The sequence below is a fragment of the Vombatus ursinus genome, unplaced genomic scaffold (assembly GCF_900497805.2).
Source record: "Vombatus ursinus unplaced genomic scaffold, bare-nosed wombat genome assembly UNPS02009573.1, whole genome shotgun sequence".
NCBI lineage: Eukaryota > Metazoa > Chordata > Mammalia > Diprotodontia > Vombatidae > Vombatus > Vombatus ursinus.
In genome coordinates, this window is record NW_020949351.1 from 10,507,888 (window position 1) to 10,531,920 (window position 24,033).

General features: G+C 34.2%; 1 protein-coding gene and 1 pseudogene across 1 annotated transcript in view; one reads left to right on the plus strand and one right to left on the minus strand.

Moving 5' to 3' along the window:
- CCDC102B (coiled-coil domain containing 102B) overlaps positions 1 to 24,033 on the plus strand; it is a 787,870-nt gene that overhangs the window by 492,792 nt on the left and 271,045 nt on the right. The window lies entirely within an intron of this gene.
- Positions 2,422 to 4,294, minus strand: LOC114035962 (annotated as a pseudogene).

Genomic DNA, 24,033 nt, shown 5'->3' on the forward strand with positions numbered 1-24,033 from the left:
TTGATTTCTCATAGAGTCATTAACTGTCATTTCATTTAAGGAATTATTTTCTTCAGTCAGACTCCTTTTCCAATTGGCCAATTTTGATTTTTAAGGCATTCTTCTCCTCATTGGCTTTTTGGACCTCTTTTGCTATTTGGATTAGTCTATTTTTTAAGTTGTTGTTTTCTTCAGTATTTTTTGGGATCTCCTTTAGCAAGCTGTTGACTCGTTTTTCATTATTTTCTTGCATCACTTCTCATTTCTCTTCCCAGTTTTTCCTCTACTTCTCTTACTTGCTTTTGAAAATCTTTTTTGAGCTCTTCCATGGCCTGAGACCAATTCATCTTTTTCTTGGAAGCTTTGGATGTAGAAACTTTGACTTTGTTGTCTTCCTCTGGTTGTATGTATTGATCTTCTGTGTCACCAAAGTAAGATTCTGTGGTCTGACTTTTTTTTGCACAGTTTGCTCATGACCCCACCCAATTATTTGACTTTTAAACTTTTTGTTAAGGTAGGGGTCTGCTTTCAGTGTGGAGGGCGTACAGTCCCAAGCTTCAGGGGTTTTGTGTAGCTGTTTTCAGAGTTATCCCTAGGGATCTGTAAATTTTCAGTTTTTCCAAGGTGGTATGATCAAAAGAGAGGTGTTTATTCCTTTCCTGGCCTCTCTTATTTGATTTTTAAAATTCTTTTAGAGTTCTTCCAAGAAGGCTTTTTGGTCTCGACTCCAATTCTTTTTCTCCTTTGAGGCTTTGCATATAGGCAATCCGATATTGTTGTCCTCTTCTGAGTTTTTGTTCTGAGGTTCTTTTCTGTTTTATATTAGCCTATTTGGTGATTAGTTGCTGATCTGTGCTTTGCTTAAGAGCCTCTTACTGGATTGCCTTACTGGATTATATGGTTGATGTTGTTGGCATCTTTGATGTTGAACCAAGCTCTAAGTGCTCCACAGTGCTTGCTTTAGTTGCCTTCGTAGCCATTGGAACAAACTGTTCTGCTGTGCTTCTTCTACCAGGGAAAGTCTGCAGTAGACACTTCCCTAACTCATCAATGGGTTGGAGACCCCTTGGTTACCCTTAACCTGCTGTAGCCTGTCTGCAGAAACAGTTTACTTGAGTGTGACTGCTGAGCATGCTACAGCTTTTTGGAGTCCCAGATCAGAGTTGGTTGGATCAGGTGGAAACCAAAGGTAGAAAGTAGCCCTGAAAAGCATTCAACAGCCCTTACACCAGAGATACTAGTCTTCCCTGAACACCCCCTATATACTATACCATGTGTTATGTTAAGATACAGCTAACATTCATATGGTGCTTTAAGGTTTGCAAAACCATTTGCATGCATTATTTCATATAACCCTCCCAGGAATCCTGATGAGGAAACTGAGATGGACAGTTTAAATAACTTGACCAGGGTCACACAGCTATTATGTATCTGAGATGAGATTTCAATTCAAATTTTCCTGATTCTAAATCCAGCCCTCTGGCTGTCTCTAAAGGTTCATATACAGTGTGGAAAGTACACTTAGTATGGCATTTATACAAGCTAGGAGGATACATTTTCAACTTCTGTTCATCTGTTTAAATTCGGCACTTAACACTGTAATTTTTATCCTGACTTTACTTAATGTATTTAGGTTCTCTTCAGAGTTGGCTATATTCTCCATAAGGAATTTTCTAAATTAACATTCTCTAGTAACTAACACAGCTCTCTAAAGTGTCCAGACCACTTTACATATATTTTCTCACTTGATCCTTAACTCTGAGAGGCATGTGCTATCATCATTCCTATTTTATAGATGAGTAAACTGTGGCATTGAAGGCCAAGTGATTTTCCCAATATTATACACCTTGTAGGTATTCACACTCAGGCATTCCTGACTCCAACTCTAATACTCTATCTACTATGTCATATTACCTCTGAAAACAGTTTAGCCAAAGCTGAATGGTTTTTATAAATGTTTATGTACTTAATGTTTATATTCATCTGAGTTAACCCAGCAATTTCCCATGAAGAATCTTATATCTATGAAAACCAAGATGTAGCACAAATTTTACACATTATAAATGACAGACTAGTTCTTTAACAGGAAACAGTATAGAACAATAAAAGCCTAATGATTACTTCTTGAAAAGATGACATTTGAAAATTTTCCTGTGAATATGTAGTTATATATTCAGTCCCATCTCAGGCATTTACAAAAATTCTGCATTTTGAAAAGACATTAAATATTATCTACAAAACAGATAAATCTGTGTTATAAAGAATTTTATATCCTTTATTTACAGTCTCCTCAATGCTAACTCTGCAATATTTTGATGGCATAGAATAGGAAAGGTAAAAGGTTCACCACTGATAAAAATTACTCAACAAAAATTTCCTGTCACTATAATTACAGAATAAGAATTTATAAAAATAACAAAAATGCAACAACATGGAAAAAAATCAACATTCACTCTCATCTATGTTTTTGTCTGGGTCTTGCACTGTCATATCATTTTCTTGCTGCCGTTCTTTCCAAAGATTGGCCACCACCAGCAGTTTGAGGTTGGGCTGGTTTGCAGCATCTTCTGGAAAGATATAATTGTACTATCCTCCCCACCAACATCAGACCCATCTCCTGCCTATACTTTTCTTCACTTCTTGACTTTCTGTGGTGCAACTTTGTCCACTCTCTCCTTATGATTCATCTTCAAATTCATCTTCAAAGTACTTTCTTCTTTCTTTTCACAACTTCTCATAGTTTTGTTGGCTTCATTCATTTGTTTGCATTTAGTTAAGCTTTCTTCATTTCTTTCAGACAGCTCAAATTGGGAAAACTAATCTATTCCTAGACATGTTGTGTTCATTGAAGCAATCTCTGCTAAATATCTGTTTTTTTTCCAATTCTCTCCTGTTCAACTTCAAAATCAGTGTAGGATTTCCAAAGCATCTTTGGCATGTCTAAGCATGGCTGGCTAATAGCCAACTCATATGTTGTCTGGACTCTTTCAATATCTCAAAGAATTTTCTCTAACTTTGCAAATTCAATCCATGATGTGCAATTTTCTGGTACAAGTCCCATGAACTTTCCATAAAGTTTTTGGCAATGATCAAATTCTTGAACCTGAAGCTTCAACTCAATGAGACATTAAATAATTTCTTTTGAGGATGCTTGTCAATAGAAGTTCCCAAACCCTTCTTGCAAGTGGTAGGTTTTTCTGTCTTATTTCTAACTGGATATACAGTAGCCATATTTTGGCAAATTCTTCACAAACTTTTTTGTGAGGAATCAATTCTGAACAACTTTGATATATCTGTCTAGTCCTCTCTGGATACTTTGTCTCCAACACTTTATAAAATGCATAGTTGATCTAGAGTTGATCTAAATATATTTTTTGCTGCTTCTTCTTTTAGATAGGTGGCACACTGGCAGTGATTCTTTCATACATGTCTCACACAGTGTTTGGTTCTGCATTTCTTTTTACCAATTGCAAATAATCAAACCATGCATCACAATTATGTGGATTAGGTTTCACTTCTTATACTGGAATCTCCATTTGCTCACAATGATGTCTTCAATACCTCACATAGTCCAAAATTTCTTTTCAAAGATTGTGTAATTTTTAAACAGTTCTTGGGCTTCCTGCTTCAGAATCTTATCCAGGATGTATTTGTAGATCACTCATATCTTTCAAATTCTTTCAGAATTTCTTCTAACTTTTAAAAAGACACATAGAGATGTCCCTCCATATGCTGCTCTCTAAAGAATTCCAAAGCTCTTTTATATATTTCTCTTGCATGAGCAAAGTTACTAGGTTTTTCTTCAAAGCAAGCATACTTGATCTAGTTCTTAACATGAAGGTATATGAGGACAATCTTTTGTAAATGCAATGTGCTCAATCTACCTCTTTATATCTCCATACGAAGTTGATGTAGGAATCCCAGGCTTGTTCCTCATGTTGCAATTCCATCTAGTGTTCAAATACTTGCTAGACTCCAGGAATATTTATCTCCTTCACATAAGTGTATTTGTACAAGATCTGGTTGACCCAGGAAAGAGTTGTGATGGCCCAATTCCAGATATTTCAGGCATAATTTACTTCATGATTCTTCATTTACATTTCTGCATATTTTAGACAGTGACATTTTGATAACACGTAATATGGAATGGGCCCTTTGAATTTCTTTTAGGCTCCCAACCCCCTCACATATATTTTATACAGTTACTAATCACAATGTTCTTCCTTTTGTTGTCCTCAAAAGTCTTTCTTTTCCTTAGTTTATTATCATTTAATTCTTTATCTATGATCTTCTATTAAGGAGATGGTAGAAGAATCTCAAGCCCAGGGTTGATTAGTCATGCCTTTCCTAGCTTGTTGAAAGTTATTTTTTGAACCCGAACTTAGAATTTTTAATTTATTCCCATTAAATGTAGTTTGCTTTGTTCATACTATCAGTCTCAACTGTGAACAGCGTTTTAGATCTCTATTCTGTCATGCAGCATCAGCTGTTCTTCCCATCATAGTATAATCTGAATTTTTAATGAGCATGATATCTATGTCTTCATGTAAGACATTAATAAAATTTTTGAATAGTGCATAAGACAAAGAAAGATCCTGAGATTGTTCTACCAGACCCTTTCTTCTAAGACAGAAGGTACAATTTTCTTGTTCACAAGCTAGTATAAGACTTCTAGAAAGAGAACTAGATCATGTTTTCCTATACAGTGTATCTTTTTACCAAAATGTATCTAACTTTGTATCTAGTAAAGAGAGTTACTTATATGCAACCTACTTCACAGACAGTTTAAAAAGAAAACTATCACTTTCCCAAATTAAAAAAAAAATCCTGTTTATACTCTAAAAAATCCTCACTCTAAAATTGTTAGTGTTTTGCAAAACATGGTGTCAGTGTGGCTTAACACTTACCAATTATCACCTTATTATAACAATATGGTGTTAATAACTTTTATAATTCTTAGCTAATTCAAACCTCTAATTTCAGTTCCTTCTTGGGTCATGACACTTAATCTTTTTTTATAGTCTGATATCATCAGCCAAAGATGGATGTGAGAGACATCTTGTTTAAGTTATAGTCATGAAGGATAGCACTTTCTTTTATAACTCCAGTGCAACTTTTATTTTAATACTGTGCATTATAACTATTTGCATCTGTGATAATAAGCTATATGAGGGAATGGACTTTGATGTAAGTTTTCCAACACTCCATCAAATAGCACTGTCCTCTTCAAATAGTGATTAATGATTGCTGAATTATTAGATGCATGCATTTTCTCCAGCTTGTTGTTCAGTCATATCTGATCCCTTTTGGGATTTTCCTGGCAAAGATACTGAACTGATTTGCCATTTCCTTCTCCAGCTCATTTTGCACATGAGAAAACTGGGGCAGATATGATTAAGTGATTTGGCCAGGGTCGCACAGATGGTAAGTATCTGATGCCTGATTTGAACTTAGGTCTTCTTGACTCTAGGCCCAGCATTCTATCCAATGTACAATCTAGCTGCCCTAACTTAAATTCTACTACAATCTAGTGATGCTGCTTCTACCCCAATCATTTTTTTCAATGAAAAGTTAGAATTGACTAATTTTAAATTTGTGATAACAAGAGTTAAACTGAAGTTTACTTTAATGTTATCTATGACAACAGAAAAAATACATACTAAGCAAAATAATCATATAGATAAGTGTGATATTATAATTACTTAAGAGAATAAACTTTTTAAAAACAATTTTAGACTCATCATTTATATAGCTAACATCTCATTTGATTCTATCTTTACCTCTCATTCACATTGGTGTGTTGGGTCCCCAATAGGGTGAATATTCTAAGAAACCCTGTAGTCTTATATTCCTAAAACTGTAGCTCACAAAATCTCATTGTTGTACTTACATAGAGCAGTAATCCAGTGGGTACAATAAGCTCAAATTAAAAGCATTTATGATATCATGATAAAAATGGTGGTCACAGAATTCACCTACCATCTTCCTTTCACCATAAGCCTATAGCACAGTCTCTCACAAATATAACTTTGGTGGGAAGAACAGTTGCATGCATAGAGTACAGTAGTTGCGAGGTACATAAAGAGAAAACATATGTGGGCAAAACAATTTGTTCCTCTGGTTCTTCAGATTCCTAATGTTATTTTCTTCCTTGTGGTGTCCTTGAGCTTCTTCCCCTTGGGTATAGTTTCTCTAATGGGCATGTTACTCTTCTGAGATCACTGGGTGTTTTTTTTTCTCACCTCTAAATCACTTAACTCATGACTTCTAGGACAAATTATTTCTTGAATCCACAATTGACTCCCTTCTCTGCTACCAAAAGTCATTCTCCTAAACCTTCACTCCCTCTTCCTTCCTCCTTTTTAATATGGTTTCTTCTATTGGGCAAATAGCTACACTATAAGATGCTACAATGGATGAAAAAGAGGAAGGTGCCTTCTAACCCAGGGGTTACTCTACCCATAGCTTCTTCCTTTCTCTCAGGGTTGGCAAATTTTCCTTTTTAAAAAAAAATAATTAATTTTGATTCATCAACATTCACTTCCACAAGCTTTTGAGATTTAAGTTTTTCTTCCCTTCCGTCCCCAAGATGGCACTCAATCTGATATAGGATATACATATACATTTCTGTTAAACATATTTTCACCTTAGTCATGTTGTAAGGAAGAATTAGAACCAATAGAAGGAACCACAAGAAAGAGGAAACAAAACAAAACAGAAGAAAAAAAAGAGCAAATAGTATGCTTCGATCTACATTCACACTCCATAGTTCTTTCTTTGGATATGGATAGCATTTTCCATCATGAGATTTTTGGAGATGTCTTAGATCCTTGCATTACTGAGAAGGGCTAAGTCTATCAATGTTAGTCATCACACAATGTGGCTGTTACTGTGTATAATATTCTCCTGGTTCTGCTCACTTCACTCAGCATTATTCCATACAAGTCTTTCCAGGTTTTTCTGAAGGCTGCCTGCTCATCATTTCTTATAGCACAATAGTATTCCATTACCTTCATATACCACAACTTGTTCAGCCATTCCCCTGTTGATGGGCATCCCCTCAATTTCCAATTCTTTACCACCACAAAAAGAACTGCTATAAATATTTTTGTACATGTAAGTCCTTTCCCTATTTTTATGATCATTGGGGAAATCAGTCTATAGTTTTCTTTCTCTGTTGGCAAATTTTCTTTTTAAAGGACACCAGAGGTTTGACCAAATCTCATGATGGAAAATGCTATCCATATAGACTTATTTCCCTAATGAATATATATGTGAAAATGGATAGGCAAAGAAGAAATGATCTAATGATCTCTTTGTCTCCCTCCTTTCTCAACTCTACCTTTATCTTTAAATGAATAAACATGGCTCAGATTCAGATAAGTATCTAGATTTTAATACACACACACACACATATCTCCATTACTATGGGAGAAAAACAATATCACTCTATAAAATTATTTTTGGTAGTTTGATTGGTATGGCACCAAATAAGTAAATTAGCTTAGATAGAATTATATTTTTTATTATATTAGGTTGACCTACCCATGAGCAACTGATCTTTTTTCAATTATTTAGATGTGACTTTATTTGTGTGAAAAGTGTTTTGTAATTGTGTTCACATAGTTCCTGGGTTTGTTTTGGGAAGTAGGCTCCCAAATATTTTATAATGTCTACAGTAATTTGAATTTCTCTTTTTATCTCTTGCTGCTAGGCTTTGTTGGTAATATATAGAAATGCTGAGGATTTATGTGGATTTATTTTATAGCCTACAATTGTGCTAAAGTTGTTTATTGTTTCAAGTAGTTTTTTTACTTGATTCTCTAGGATTCTGTAAGTATATCATCATATCATCTCCAAAGAGTGATTGCTTTGTTTCTTCTTTGCCTATTCTAATACCTTCAATTTCTTTCTCTTCTCTGATTGCTAAAGCTAATGTTTCCAGTACCGTATTGAACAACAGTGGTGATAATGGTCATCCTTGTTTCACCCCTGATCTTATTGAAAATGCTTCTAGCTTATTCCCATTATATATGATGCTTGCTGAAGGTTTTAGGTAGATGCTACTTATTATTTTAAGGAAAACTACATTTATTCCTTTCCTCTCTAGTATTTTTAATGGAAATGGATGTTGTATTTTGTCAAAAGCTTTTTCTACATCTATGGGGATGATCTTGTGTCTTCTGTTAGTTTTGTTGTTGATATGATCAATTATGCTGATAGTTTTCCTAATATTGAACCGACCTTACCTAGTCATAGGGTATTTTTCTTGTGACAAGTTGCTGTAATCTCTTTGCTTATATTTTATTTAAAATTTTCACATCTATATTCATTAGGGAAATCAGTCTGTAGTTTTCTTTCTCTGTTGGCAAATTTTCTTTTTAAAGGACACCAGAGATTTGACCTCTAGACTAATCTAGAGATTAGTCTCTAACTAGCTAATGGCAAGCAACTACTATAATTCCATCAGGAAAACTTCTTTACACATTTTAAGGGGATAACAAGGTGTGGATATGTCTTTGCAAATTCCTAACACATTAACACCTCATTTCTCTGTTACTTTGCCCTTTTCTCTGATTTCATCACTTGGCTCAGTGAGAAGAAAGAGAGGAATCAATTGGTTATGGACCAATTCATGCCCCACACATACAAGTATTTTGTATACTAATAGATAATTCTTATCTCTTACATAAAGCAAAAAGCAGAAGAGCCCTTAAAGATCATCTCATATAACTCCTTAATTTTTTAGATAGGGTAGGTGGGATTCCAAATTATTAAATGATTGACCCAATATCATACAGACATAAAATTTTTAAATACATAAAATAAAATACACAGGATTACAAAAGAAACCATTTATATTGATATATGTTTCTTCCATGTAGTAATCACAGCAAATTCATCTAAGCTTGTAATGGGCTGAATGTTGGCAAAAAAGGAAAATACTGCTTTCAAGTGCATGCATATATTGACTCTTCCTAAAAAAATTTGCACAGTTATTAGTTCATCAACATCAAACCGCTAAAGAGAACTAAATGCATTTGAATAATTTATCCAAGTCAAATGTTAGTAAATCCTTCCTTTCTACCTCATAGTACTATGCATCTCATTACTTTGAACCTTTAAATTCTTCTATTGATACTTTTACTCTTTTCTCCAGTCACCCACCAGTTAGGAATAAATGTTTCTAAGCCTAATCTTTCTACATAGCAGCATGTGATTCAACTCTACCTTTCCTTGACTGGCTTCATGTATGATTCTGACCCTGAATTTCCTCTCCCTTGAACACCAAGCTAGCTACTCTCCCCTTATCCCTTTGTCTATTCACTTTTACCTTCATAATTTTGTTAATGTCACTATATTTCTCTTAGGTAACATCTTCTTGCTTTTAATATATAAACCTATGATTAAGAGAGTAGTAAGAAGAAAGGTTAAGGGGGAAATAATTAGGCACTCACATTTTTGGCCTAAATGATATAGAACATTTCAGCTATTTGGAAAAATAAATTTGGGTTTCTGACTAAATGTGATTTGTTTTTTTTTAATCCAGATGTTTATTTTCATGTAAATATAGTGGCTGTGTCCTTTGAATCAAGAATGATGAGAAAAAGAGAAATGAAATGGTAGCATATAATTTGTTTTTAATTGTCAACTGTATTAAAAACATGGCTTTGCAGTCAACACAGCTAAGTAATTCTCACCTTTTATAGGATCTTTGTCTTAATATACAATAAGGAACTAATTTAAACCATAAGGTATCTGATTTAATTTTGAGATAAGAAGAAAACAAGACTGATAAGAAGGAGAACAAGAGCCAATAATTTAAACAGCTAACAAGTTACTGGTCAAAGTTTTTCCATTCCAAAAATACCTTCTTTTGCATGACACAATAAGTATACAAATGAATAAAAATACCAACCAGGTGGATCTCCATGCCAGTGGTACTAATGGGGTTTTGTCATTTTCCTAAAGACAAATTGGAAAAGTAGAGAATTTACATTACAGTAATTACTTCTGAAGCTTGGTCTTTTAGTCAGTTTTAACTTGAAATGTCATTTTCTTTCCAGATACTTTAAGCCTGGTACTTATGTAGAAAGGAAAATAATCTTTCCAGTATGCTTAATCTAGTGTTGGTTATGTACTTTAGGAAAGACTAAATTATGTCCAGGTCACTTAGATTTCTAAGGATATGAAGCAGTGCTTTCTGCCTATAATGATAAAGTTAAGTGTTTATGAATGTAGTCTTTTATTTCCCCTGTATTCCATATCTTCTGTAATTCTTTTATAACTTTAATAACTATTCTGTACAATCTGTAATTGAAAAATAGTATGCTGAAGTATGACTCTGACAAATATAAGAGTCATCAATATGAAAATTAATAATTGAATGCATTTCGTAGTGAATAACTCCATATGACACACTAGAATTTTTGTTGGCTTGACTGGTTAGCAAATAACAAGCTGTTGGAAAATTTTTCCTTTCTGGAAGATGGTGGTGAGTAAGTGGAATTATTGTTCAATAGGAATAAATATGCCTAATTTTATTATTTTAAAATACAAGCAACTTTGGCTAATTATACTTTTAAATATAAATCAGAAAAAGCAAACATTTACTATTTTATTCCCTACCCTAACTAGTAGGAAAATAATTTTCAGCATAAAATCCAAATTGTGTCTTGGCAAAAACACTACTAATCAAACAATGTTCTCCATTTATAAGTCCTTTTTCTAGTATTTTGGATTCTTTGATTCTGTTTTCCCATGACTGAAATAATTTTTCTGAGATTATTTAATTTGGCAGTCTAATGATCAATATCATTTGTCAGGATCACCCAAATTTGATAATGAATTCTCAACTCAAGACCTATTTGAGAACTATGTAATTTCTGTTTTATATTCTTCCTTACACTTTCCTATTAAATAATTTCATAGTGCACATGATGAGTTCATGGTGTGGGCAGTAGATAGCTTTGCTTTCATTATTTAATTATTAAATAGTATTTAGGCCCTCTAGATAACAATAACAAATTATATATGTAATTCGTCAGTTAAATAAAATAAAATTGTTATTCCTAAAGAAGTCTTACTGTGTATAATTACTTCATATGTCAAGGCACATGCTATAGCACTCATATGAATATGTAATCTCATCAATATGTATATTCCCTCCAACAATGAAGGTTTTAACTTGTACATGCCTAACTATACTATATACATTTCATTTTTTCCACTGAAGCAGTGTGCCATGCTAAATAAATATTTATTGACTGCCTGCCTGCCTGAGTTACAACTGGATTTACCATAGACACCATATTCGACATAGCCCAAACAATGGTCATTATCATCTTTGTTCCAAGTCAACCTCTTTTCCAAATTTACTGATTTCTGTCAGGATACCAGATACTCAAGTTCACAAACTTATTATCATTCTCATTCATGCCACACATCTAGCAAGTAACTTTAATTTCTATTGTCACAATATCCTTTTTATCTGTAATCTCAACTCCCATTCCCGTTCACTGAGTCAACAGCCTAGATCAAGCCCTCATCAGCTCTCCTCTGGTCTACTTCTATATCATCCTAATTGATCTTGTTGCCTCATCTGTCATCTCTCCAATTCATCCTCTACACAGTTGCCAGTGTGGTTTTCCTAGAGTTCATATCTGACCTCACACATTCAGTAAAGTACAGTGGCTTCCTTTGGCCTTGTGGATCAAATATAAATCCTCCCATTTGGCATTTAGGCCATTCACAAAATGGCTCTATCCTACCTTTCCATCCTTAAAAAAAATTACTCTGCTTCACTAAAATTATGCTCTAACTAAACAGTCCTTTCTCTCCTTCACACAAGGCAGTTGATATCCTTTCTCCATACCTTTGCAGTGGCTGACCTGATGCTGCAATTCACTTCTTCCTCACATTTGCCTCTTAGAACTCCTGGTTTCTTTTTTTTTTCAGCCAAAGACAAGGTTTATTAGAATATCCCTCATATTGGGCAGACTCTTAAGGAGTCTGAACATGAGTAAGCAGTGGCTAGATTTTAAGAATCTAAGCCTCCTGGTTTCTTTCTGGGCTGAAGTTCAGTGTTTCCTTTTGCATTCTTCCCTGATCCACACTACTGCTAGTGCCTTTCCTCCAATATTATCTTGCATCTATTCTGTATCTTTTTTGTAGGTGCCTATATATGTGCTTGGAGCCTTCCCCAAGTAGGTTGTAAGGGCCTTCACAGTAAGGACCATTTTGCTTTTGTGTTTCTATTACCAATATTTCACACAGTGCCTGGCACACATTAGGCACTATTGTTGTCTGTTTGCAGGCAGGTAGGCATGTCAGAAGAACCAGTACTAAGCTAAGGTAATGTGGTGTGGAGTTGCTAAATTAAAAACTTAGTCATTTGTATATCAATTAAGACCTAGAGTTAGGTAGACTGAGGGAAGAAAATAATCAGAAGACAGAAACTTTCTAAGGATGGAAGGGCACCTAGACATGGGTTTGTGATGTGTCCTAGAAATAAGTGAGTGATATACCCTTATTGTGTCTTTGTCTTTCTGATGTTAATCAGTAAAAGGAGTGTAGAGACTGAGAAGTAAATCATGACTACATAATCAAAGCAAGTCTGTAAAGGTAAGTTAGCATCTATGTAAAGAAAAGTTGACCAGTTAGTTGTTCAACCCCCTCACTGTATGTAAGCTGAAAGCTCTGAAAGCAGCCACTGCTACTGCTACTGATTCAGTCACTCCCAAGGCCTCCTCCTGGTTTGCTGAGTCCTGGTCTGTTCTGGTGCAGCCTGCACTGGACTGCACTTTACTCTCGTTCCAGCATGGCAAATCTTTCCTGCTAACCTTCTAAGTTGCCTTTGGCTGGAAATTATCAATGATATCAAGAACTGGCTTACTGACACTTTATGTCTCCTTTAGCACAGAACACACTACTTTCTATACAGTAAATGCCTAATAAATGTTAGTCCAGTGAATGATAAAGTAAGGGACAGCTGAAGAACAAGAATAGATTGTCAAAAACTAATGAGGTGTCAGTGATAAGGACACTTTGACATTGGTATTACTTTGATCTCTTATTTGTTTTATTCTGGGGAAGGGACTAGTGATGTATTCCTAAAATGATATGACTAGGGTAGTCCTGGAGCTAGGATTCAGTAAAATCTGAAATATTCATTATTTTGAATATACAGTAGAGAGATGCAAAGTAGGTTACCCTGGTTGGATTGGAGGCTATAATATTTAAGATTAAGGGGCAAATCCTTGTAGTCTTAAAATAAATGAAGAAGAAAAAGGAGAACTATTCCAGTAAACTAAAGAGGCCAAGGAAAATATCCATGGTTGGAGAAGGGCCAAGAGATGCTTTGCTCTGGGGAATCAATAGAGAACTGAACTGAGAACCAGCAGAGCATTTATGATTGCAAGAAATAATTTAACTGAGACATCATTATTATGAAACAATAATTTGATTCTGCTAGTCTTCTTGTGCTATCAGGGAGAAACCAAAGAGACTTCCATAGAAAGTATTTGAGATTTAGAATTCATGAGAGATGACTAGTAAATATCTAGAAAAAGAAAGAGTGATCACAAAGAAAGCATAATATCTTTAATAACATGACTAAACTTATTTCCTTTTTTGACAAGGTTACTAAATTGTTATATCTGGGAAATGGTATACTATTATTTGCCTAAGTTTTAGCAAAGCATATGGTAAAGCCTGTAAAACTAGTCATGTGCAAAACATTGATAAATTTGGGCTAGATGATAGTATAATGATATGGATTTGGAATTGACTAACTGGCCATACCCAAATAGTAATCTTTAAATGAATGAATGAACACTTATTAAATGTCCACTGTGAACTAGGCATAGTGCTAAGCACTATGGATGAAAATACAAAAGTGAAACAATTACTGCCTATATGGATTTTATATTGGGTAGCTAGGTGGCACAACGTATAGAGTGCCAGCCCTGGAGTCAGAAGGACCTGAGTTCAAATCTGGCCTCTGACACTTACTATCTGTGTTACCCTGGGCAAGTCAATTAACCCTCTTTCCCTTATCTCCTCATCTGTAAAATGAGCTAGAGAAGGAAATGGCAAGCCACTCCAATATCTTTGCCAAGGTAACCCCAAATAGGATCACAGACATCACTGAAATAACTCAGTAACAACAATAAAATGGATTTTATATTCCAGTAGGGAGGTACAACACCTATAGGGGAATGAGGAATAGGGAAGGAAATTTCCATCTGGAAAGTCACAGAGGTTTTGAGTACAGTCATATGCCAGTCAATTGCACACACTTTCCAGTAGCAATGGGGGCACTGATTTGATTATTATTTTCCCCAAAAGGGCAAAAGATGAAAGGCTCAGAGAGGACGAGAAGTGTGTACATTCACCAGTTGAGCAGATGGCAAGATGTCTATTCTAGGAAGTCTTGGTTTCTGAGTGAAGGGGTAGATGCAATGCAATGCAAGTACTGTGACAGGTTTATATAGGAGGTTTTCACTCACCTATTATTTGGGATAGCTCAACCATAATACTGAATGCTTAATCTGAATGAATTAAATATCTCAAGACATGGGAACATGGTCTTTGGAGGTCCTGGTATGTAGGGTCACTAAGAGTTAGATGGACCCCTGGAATTTCTGTTGGCCATGTTATGTTTAGTATTGTTTCAGTGATGGATAAAATTATCCCTGGCATGCTCTATTAAATTTTTAGATGACTCCAAGCTAGTAGGAATAGATATTATATTAGATGACAAAAGTCAGATTTAAAAAAGCTAGAGCATTGAATGAAATCAAATAATGTTCAATTTAATAGGAATTAATATAAAATCTTATACTTTGGGTAAAAAGGTCACTTTATAAGTGACCATATATCCTGTGCAATATTTGATTTTAGAGGTGCGGCTAAATAGTAGTTCACCTGAAAAAGATTGTGTTAGTTTCAGTGAACAAAAGCATAATGCAAGTAAAACTATGTGGTGTCCAAAAAGATAATTTGATCCCAAGCTGAATAAGAGTATAGATTCCAGAAATTATATTCCTGCTATCCTTTGTTCTGGTAAGTTTACATCTAGAATATTGCATTCAGTTGTAGGCACACATTGTGTGAAGGACATTAATAACCCGGAGAACATTGAAAGGAAGGCAGTGGAAGACACCTGAATTTATGTCAGGCCGTATGAAGATGGGTTAAAGTGACTGAGGATGTTTGCTCTGGAGAAGTGAAGAGTGTGTGTGGGGCATAATGAGATGGGTGATGATCTTAATATATCTTCAAGTATTTGAATGGTTTTCACACAGAAAGGGGATTAGACTTGTTCTGTTTAGTTAAGAGCAGAACTATGTAGAATGGAAGTGACTTGAGGCAGAAACTTTTATTTTTTCTTCATTTCTCACCTGGCTATACTACTCTGGAACTTCTCTGACTTCCCCACCATGCTGCTGGAAACTTATTATTAGAATCATCCTTCAAGATCCCATTATTCTTGGTCTAGCTCATCACTAACATCTGCCTCTCCAATTGAATTGGATAACCTCCTTTAAGGAGGGAGCTCAGCTCAGAACATCTCCACATTTCTTACTTAATTAAATTATTCTGTGATTTCTTAGATTTCTCCACCATGCCCCTGATTTGGGTATCTCCTCCCAACTTTTCAGCTTCCTTTTGTGTGTTGTCTTCCCCATTTGATTATAAGCTCCTTGAGAGAAGAAACTTCTTGTATTGGTATTTGTATTCGCAGCACTTAGTCTAAACCCTGGCATATAGTAGGTGCTTAAAAATGTTTATTAACTAAATTATTAACTATTTTTGTCTGTCTCCCCAACACCTAGTAAAAAGACTTAAAAGTATTAGTGCTTAATAAATGTTGATGAATTTAATTAAATACAGGTAGGAATAATGGGTACAAGTTTCAAAGCACTAATTTTGCCTTAACATAAAAGAAAACTTCTTAAGAATTAGATCTATCTAAAAGTGGGTTGTGTTTCTTTAAAAAGTGCTGTGTTCTCTTTGATTGAAGGCCTTGAAGCAAAGGCTAAGTAGTACTTGTTGGGTATATTGTAGAAGGAATTAATTTTCAGGTATTGGTTGGATGTGAAAGTCATTGAGTTTCCATCCCACTTTGAAATTGTGTGATTCTGTGAATTAGAGAGTGTAGAGAAGAGATAAGAGGACAATTTGGATACTTTTTGTGAGGTAAAAGGACTTAATGTTGTGATGTGAGCAAGGAAAGGAAAGATTAGAAGAGATAGAGTAGATAGAATTATTAGGATTTGGTGTATCTGGTTGGGTATGTGAGACGGAGAAATTATTAGCACTGAATAATATAATGATGGATGCATGGAGAGATAGGGATGTCGGGAAGAGAAGTATGTTTCCAGGAAAAGATGAGTTCGATTTTAGATGAATTCTAGTTTCAATCCACAACTTTTATCTTTATAAAAATTGTGGCTAGGAAACATCACCAAGCCACTGACCTTCCAAATATCCTAACCTGTATACTACCATACTCGCACCACTAGAGCAGCTAATTTACAGGCAAAATTTTTCGGTGTTGGGATGATAAATCCGCATCAACTTTGCTGCTAATTATGACAAACCAATAATTTTGCTCAAAGGCTATATGGCTGTATAATAGCATAATTCCATTTTCATTAGTGCATTAAATTTATTAATTGAAATTTATTTTAAATTAATTTAAATTTGAGAACTCCTATATTAGCTGTTGTCAGAAAGGATAGGAGAAAGCTACAGTTTCTGAATGCTAATAAAACAAACTATATAGTTGTAGTACCTAAGCTGATTGCTTTATTGATTAGTTCAATAATGAGCTTCTCATTGTAATAGCTATTAACTGGTTAGCAAGGATTTCTTTTTAGTTCACATTTACATAATTATGTAAGTTGTCCTGTGAATCAAATATTGCACAGGATATATGGAAATATATCCAACACAGTCCCTGACTTCAAAGAATTTACATTCTTGAAGGGGAGAGAGCACTTGTAGCAACAATTGTAAGAAAAGTCCCCTCAAGAACAATAATAAACAAGAACAAAACATTTAATGTTCACAATTTAAAAGACCACAGCACTCCCTACAATGACATCTACCCATTCTCATCACCAGACCCTTTTCATTTTGTAATCATTTTGCTTTCCTCCACCTGGAACTCAAAATGTTCCAAAGGACTCTGGTGATTCTTAACTCTCATCTTTCTTTTTTAAGAGAAGTTTTGTTTCAGTCCTGTGTTGCAGATAATAATATTCCAGATTAAAAAATAGAGTTCCTATTTCTCTTCATGATTCGACTGAAATTATTTTTACTTATTTTGACTCCTATGATGGTTTCCATATGTGATATAATTCAAGAGAATTTGGTTCATTGTTTCAAATTTTCCAAAATTGTAAAAGATTGAGTATGCATTTTCATAATCCAATTTGTATCATGCCAATTTATATTCTTAAAATGGAATTTTCAGTAAGTAACAAAGAAGATTTTATTTGATGGATTTTCATGCTATGCCCAGGTACATTATCCCATTAAGTTTTTTTCTCTATTTTATTTATGTACACATTTAAAGTTATAAAATTTTCTCTAAGAACTGCTTTGGCTGCATCCCATAAGATTTGGTATGTTGTCTCATTATTGTCATTCTCTTTGATGAAGTTATTAAGTGCTTCTATGATTTTTTGTTTCACCCACTCATTCTTTAGGATTAGATTATTTAGTTTCCAATTAATTTTTACTCTATCTTTCCATGGCCCTTTATTACATTTTTTGTATCATGATCCGAAAAGGATGAATTTAATATTTCTGTCTTTCTGCATTGGATTGTGAGTTTTATGCCCTAGTACATGATAGATTTTTGTGTAGGTGCAATGTACCACTGAGAAAAAGGTACATTCCTTTCTATCCCCATTCAATTTTCTGCAGAGGTCTACCATATCTAAATTTTTTAAAATTTAATATACCTCCTTAACTTATTTCTAGTTTATTTTGTGGTTAGATTGATCTAGTTCTGAGAGGGGGAAGTTAAGATCTCCCAGCAGTATAGTTTTGTTGTCTATTTCCTTCTGTAACTCACTTAATCTCTCCTCTAAGAATTTGTATGCTATGCCACTTGGTCTGCTGGTTCCCTTGGCTGTGCAAAGGCACATGGGGGTCCCAGTGTTGGAACTTACCTGCTCCACTACCCTGGACGTCAGAATCTCCTGCTGGTTTCCTGAGGGCAGACTTGCCAGGATGCCATCCATCTTCTACTGCTCACCTTCAACCAGAGCGAGACCTTTCCCATTAATCCCCCAACCCTCCCAGGCTAAAAGACTGTTGTACTTTGTCTTTCTACTGGCTCTGCTGTTCTAGAATTTTTCCTGGGGTGATATCTTCTAAGTTTTTAGAGGCCAAGAAGGGGGAGTGAGAACAACTTACTGCTTATTCTACCGTCTTGGCTCCTGGAATAATAATTTCTTGAAAGATGCTGTCTAGGCTCTTGTTTTGATCATGTCTTTCTGGTAGACCAATAATTTTTAAGTTACCTCTCCTGGATCTATTTTTCTAGTCAGTTGTTTTTCCAATGAGGTATTTTACCTCATTTTATTTCTATTTTTTTCATTATTTTGATTTTGTTTGCCTGATTCTTGATGTCTCATAGAGTCATTAGCTTCCACTTGCCCAATTCTATTTTTTTATTCATTGATTTTATTTATACTGCACAAATTTAAATGGGAAATGAAATATTTTATATTTTAAAACACAAACATGCATGAAGTACCTAAACAAATCTATCACATACACAAAAACCATTATCCCAATTCCAAGTTTTAATGAATTGTTTTCCTCAGTTAGTTTTTGTTCCTCCTTTTCCATATGGCCAATTCTACTTTTTAAGGAGTTGTTTTCTTCAGTGAATATTTTTTTTCCCATTTGGCCATTTGTATTTTTTAAGGAATTGTTTTCTACAGTCAGTTTTTGTCTTTCCTTTTCCAAGCTGTTGACTATCTCTTGCATACCTCTCATTTCTTTTCCCACCTTTTTTTCTACTTCTTTACTTCTCTTCTCTTTTAAAATTGTTCTTGAGCTCTTCCAAGAAGGCCATTTGGGCTTGAGACCCCTTGAGACCCTTCATGTTCCCCTTTGAGTTTTCAAATGTAGTTATATTGACAGTGTTGTCTTCTTCTGACTTTGTGTTTTGATCTTCCCTGTCCCCATAGAAACTCTCTATGGTCTGTGTTTGTTTTTGCTTTTTTCTCATCTTGTTTGCCTATTTCCTGGCTTTTAAAGTTGAGCTCTTCTGCTGGAGTAGAGGGGACATGACCCAGGCTTCTTCTGCTGGGTGCCAGGGGCCTGGTCCTTGGCTTTTTGTGCTGGTTCTGGCAAGTGGAGGCTATAGGGTTCTGGCAGTTTACCTGGTCCTGAGATGGGGTCCTAGTGGTTATGTCTGGCATGTGCTAAGGCCAGGTGGAGTTTTTCTGAATTTCCCTGGATCTACACTGAAGCATGTGGAGTGCTGGCTAGTGGAGGATGTCTGCCCACCAATGACTGTGCTAAAGCATGTGGATGTCTGGTTGCTGGAGGATGCCTGCCTTCCCAGGGCTAAGCTGAAGCATGTGGGGGTCTGCCTGCCAGTTCCCCTTGCTATGCTAAGGTTCACAGTGGGGTCCTGATGTTGGCATTTGCTTGCTCTACCACATGAGGGTCAGGATCTCCTGCTAGTTTGTTGAGGTAGGGCTTGCTGATAGCTTTATGGAACATTTCCTATCCTGGTGTGTGCACTAACACTGATAGACTTAGCCCTTTTCAGCAATGCAAGGATCTCCAAAGGTCTCATGATGGAAAATATTATCCACATCCAAAGAAAGAACTATGAAGTTTGAATGCAGATTGAATCATACTATTTGCCATTTTTTTCTTCTGCTTTGTTTTGTTTCCTCTTTTTGAGGGTTACTCCTATTGGTTCTAATTCTTCCTTACAACATCACTAATGTGAAAATATCTTTAATAAGAATGTATATAAATAGCCTATATCAGATTGTGCATGGTCTTGGGTGGTGGGGGGAGGGAGAGGTAGAAAAATTTAAAACTCAAAAGCCTATGGAAGTGATTGTTGATAAATCAAAATAAATTAATAAAAAAAAGTCAGTCTTGTCCCCATCAAATGTGCAGACTCACTAGGAGTATGGCCCACACTTCTATTGGTGTCACAAATAAACTCATTACTTTGACTGGAAAAAATTAATTTTTTAAAATAAAATTAAATAAAAATAATTATCCCTTGGTTGGTGTGAGTTGATTTCTCTAAAATAGATTTAAGTGGAAAAATTGTACATTTAACCTAGTAGACACTTAATAAATATTTGTGGAACTTAATAGAATTGATAAAAATGGTATGATAACAAATGTGTGCAGCACTGAAGAACAATCAGCAAATTTTTTATACTTAGTGTTCCATTTATACTTCATTTAACAAGTTTATTTAACTAACATTTTCTAATTTTATTAGATTGTTGAATTTAGGTTTTGGCTATGAAGTGTTAGGTTACATATCATATAATAAAATTAAATATTATTTATTTGAAAATCTCTTTGAAGGCATATAGTATATGTTATCAAAATTATGTGTTTTCCCTTGATTCTTTGAAAAGATGTAGTACATAGCAGGTGCTTAATAATTGTTGACTTGAATTAACAAGTATTATTAAAGCAGAAATTTTTATTTTAGCAGTTGAACTGATGAAAATAGGTTGATCTTCCTTTGCTAGACAATGAGAAATGTGAAATATGTGGGAGGATAATGAGACATAGGGGAAAAGAAACATTGAGTAATTTGCCATTAAAAACTCAAAGAAATAATAAACTACAAATAAAAATTGTGAAATTGCAGGAGTGGGTGTTTTTTTTTTCATTTTCAGATGGAAAGAAACAAATTTGTGCTTAGCATTTAAAGATCCTTTCCTTTCTCTGATGGAAAATTTTACATGGGAATACTCTTGTAATTCTCCATGAGAAATACAGGCTTTGAAGTGTAAAGATGGAATGCATCTGAGGGGGTGATCTTCTTCAGCTATGTCATTTTATAGTTGAAGAAATTGAAAACCATAGAGATACAATGACTTGTTTATGATTAAACAGATTTTTAAATCTATAGGGTGAGAACTGGAATGCAGGCTTTTTGATTCCATGTCTAGTGTTTCTATTTTACCAACACTACCTCTCAGGATGTTACTTCAAACAATCAGTATTATAACATTGTGGTACACCTCCAGAAGAAGCTATAGCCAAAAAAGTATACTAGTATATTTTAGAAAGCCTTTTCATAACAGGTGTTAAAAGTGTTATTGGGACTGAGTTTATCCTTGGCATTTACTTATGACAGCATCATTGTCTTGTTATTGGCATCCAGAAAACTCTGTTACTGTATTAAAATATTAGTACTCTATTTATTATGTTGGCATTCCATTTTCTGTTCACATGCTATCTTCTAAGCGCATTCTTTATTGTTATTATTCCACTTTCAGAATATAATAATAATGCCCCACATGACAAGAAGAAAAACAATTGAATCATATTCTCAAAACTAATTTGGAGTTTTTCATTATTGCTGAATTTTCTACTTTTACTCATTAGCTCCTATTTCTGTTATCAAGTGAAAGTCAATAAATATAAATTTTAGTGTTGTTTAGCATTTGGGGTTAGAAAAGTTGGGAGTTGGGAAACAAGAGGTAATGACCTTTAAATTTTCTGTGGATGGACCTTTATTTTCCTTTTTTTTTTTTATAATGTGATCCAAGCATTGCCCTTAGGATCATATGTTGAAAGTTAGAAGAGATCTTACAAGTCACTTACAAATGTGGCACAGAGATGTTGATTTATTCAAGATCACACAAGTTGTGTGTGACAGAGATCGTATTTGAATCTAAGTCCTTTGATTCTAAATTCATCTCTTTTTCCTGGCTGTACCTTGGTGTTTCCCAGTCTTAATTTCTCTTGTCCCTAACCTCCTTCATATGATTGATTTGTTGTTTTGTTATATTAACTTAAAAAAAAAAAAACTAAGAACTTGCTGGGTAGTAGAGAAGGAAGAGCATTTTCAGAAATAAATTTGACTTTGCCTTTATATCTGCTTCTAACTGTACAGTACTCAGATTTCTCATATTACAGACCTATTTGGAAAATTAAGAAGTTTTGACAAAAAAAAATCTATGGTGAATTTGTTCTTACTCTGGAAAAATAAATTTGACTAAGTTATTTTTATTCCAATCTTGAACCCTTTCTTGGTCATGACTTTCTATGACAAGGAATAATGTAGAGTAGAGGTATTAAATATACAGCCTGCAGGCCACATGTGATCAAAAATGCTACCAAGTGAGTACTGAACCAGATCAAAATGTAATTTGGAAGTATTAATAAAATAAATAAAAATACAATAAAACATAGATGATATCCTATTTAAAACCCATCAATATGTGGCCTACATGGATCCTTCTGTTTGAATTAGTAACCCCTTTTTCCATTTGAGTTTGACAGCACTGATAAATAAAGAAACCTGAATTTATCTAAATATTTGACCATGCCAACCAATCCAGAATAGACTCAGTGGAGAAAAGGTTACCTTATTCCTTTTCTTGTCTTTCTTTTCCTTTTTTAGAGATGGAGCACTATGGATATGAGATGCTACTTATAATGTCAGGATATTTTGATATGTTTGTTTTGCAAAACTTTTTTTTTCATTCTTTATCATAAAGGATAGATTTCTGTGAGAAAAAGAGAAATGATATCTTGATAAACATAAATGATTTAAAAACAAAAGATGCTAATAAAACGTTATTTTTAATGTGAAATATTAAATTTTATAAAGTTCTAGGGGATGTGCTTATTGTACAAAACAGTTCAAATTTTAACTTGGTTTATCTCCAGAAAGATACACTCCCATTTCATAACATTCCCATAATGCTTAAAGGCATCACTAAAAATTCATCCTCCCCCAAATGATCCTCAGCATTAGTTTAGAATTCCAAACTCAGTTTTTATTTTTTCCAGTTTCTATTTATTTTTTTTAATTTATAGAATAAAACAAGCATTTCCATAGCATAGTACAAAAAAAAAGATTATTGCATATGAAACTGGGAATCTAGTATACACAACTTGCTATTTTTTTCAAATACACAACAAAATTATCATGTACATTTTTCTTTTCTTTTTTTTCTTCCCTCCCCTTCATCCACTAGAGATGGCTACTATTAGACAGAAATATATATGTAAGATTATTCTATACATACTTCTATTTATCAGTTCTTTCTCTGGCTGCAAATAGCATTTTTCTTCATACGTCCTTCATAGTTTATTTGGGTATTTATAACAGACAAAATGACTTATTTGCTCAAAGTCATTCTTAAAACAATATTGCTGTTATGGTATATGGTGTTCTTTTGTTTCTTCTCATTTCACCCTTCATTATTTCCTACAAGCCCTTCCATGTTTTTCTAAAATCACTGAGCTCATCATTTCTTATAGCACAATAGTATTCTATCATAATCATACACTACAACTTGTTCAGTCATTTCCCAATTGATGGGCATCCCTGTAATTTCCAGTTCTTTGCCACCACAAAGAGAATTAGAAAATATAGGTTATTTTCCTTTTTCTCTATTTATCTTCAGAAACAGACCAAGTAGAAGTATTGCTGGGGCAAAGGATATTTACATAGTTTTATACCCCTTTGGGTATAATTCCAGATTGCTCTAAAAAATGCTTAAATTAGTTCACAATTCCACCAACAATGAATTAGTTTTTCCATATCCACTCCAACATTTGTCACTTTCCCCATCTATCATTTTAGCCAATGTGTAAGGTGCAAAATGATATCTCAAGGTTACTTTAATCTGCATTTCTCTAATCAATAATGTTTTAGAGTATTTTTATATGAAAATTGTTTTGATTTCTTCATTTGAAAATTGCCTATTTATATCCTTTAAACATTTAACAATTGGAGAATTACTCATATTCTTATAGATTTGACAAAGTTCTTTATGTATTTTAGATATGGGATCT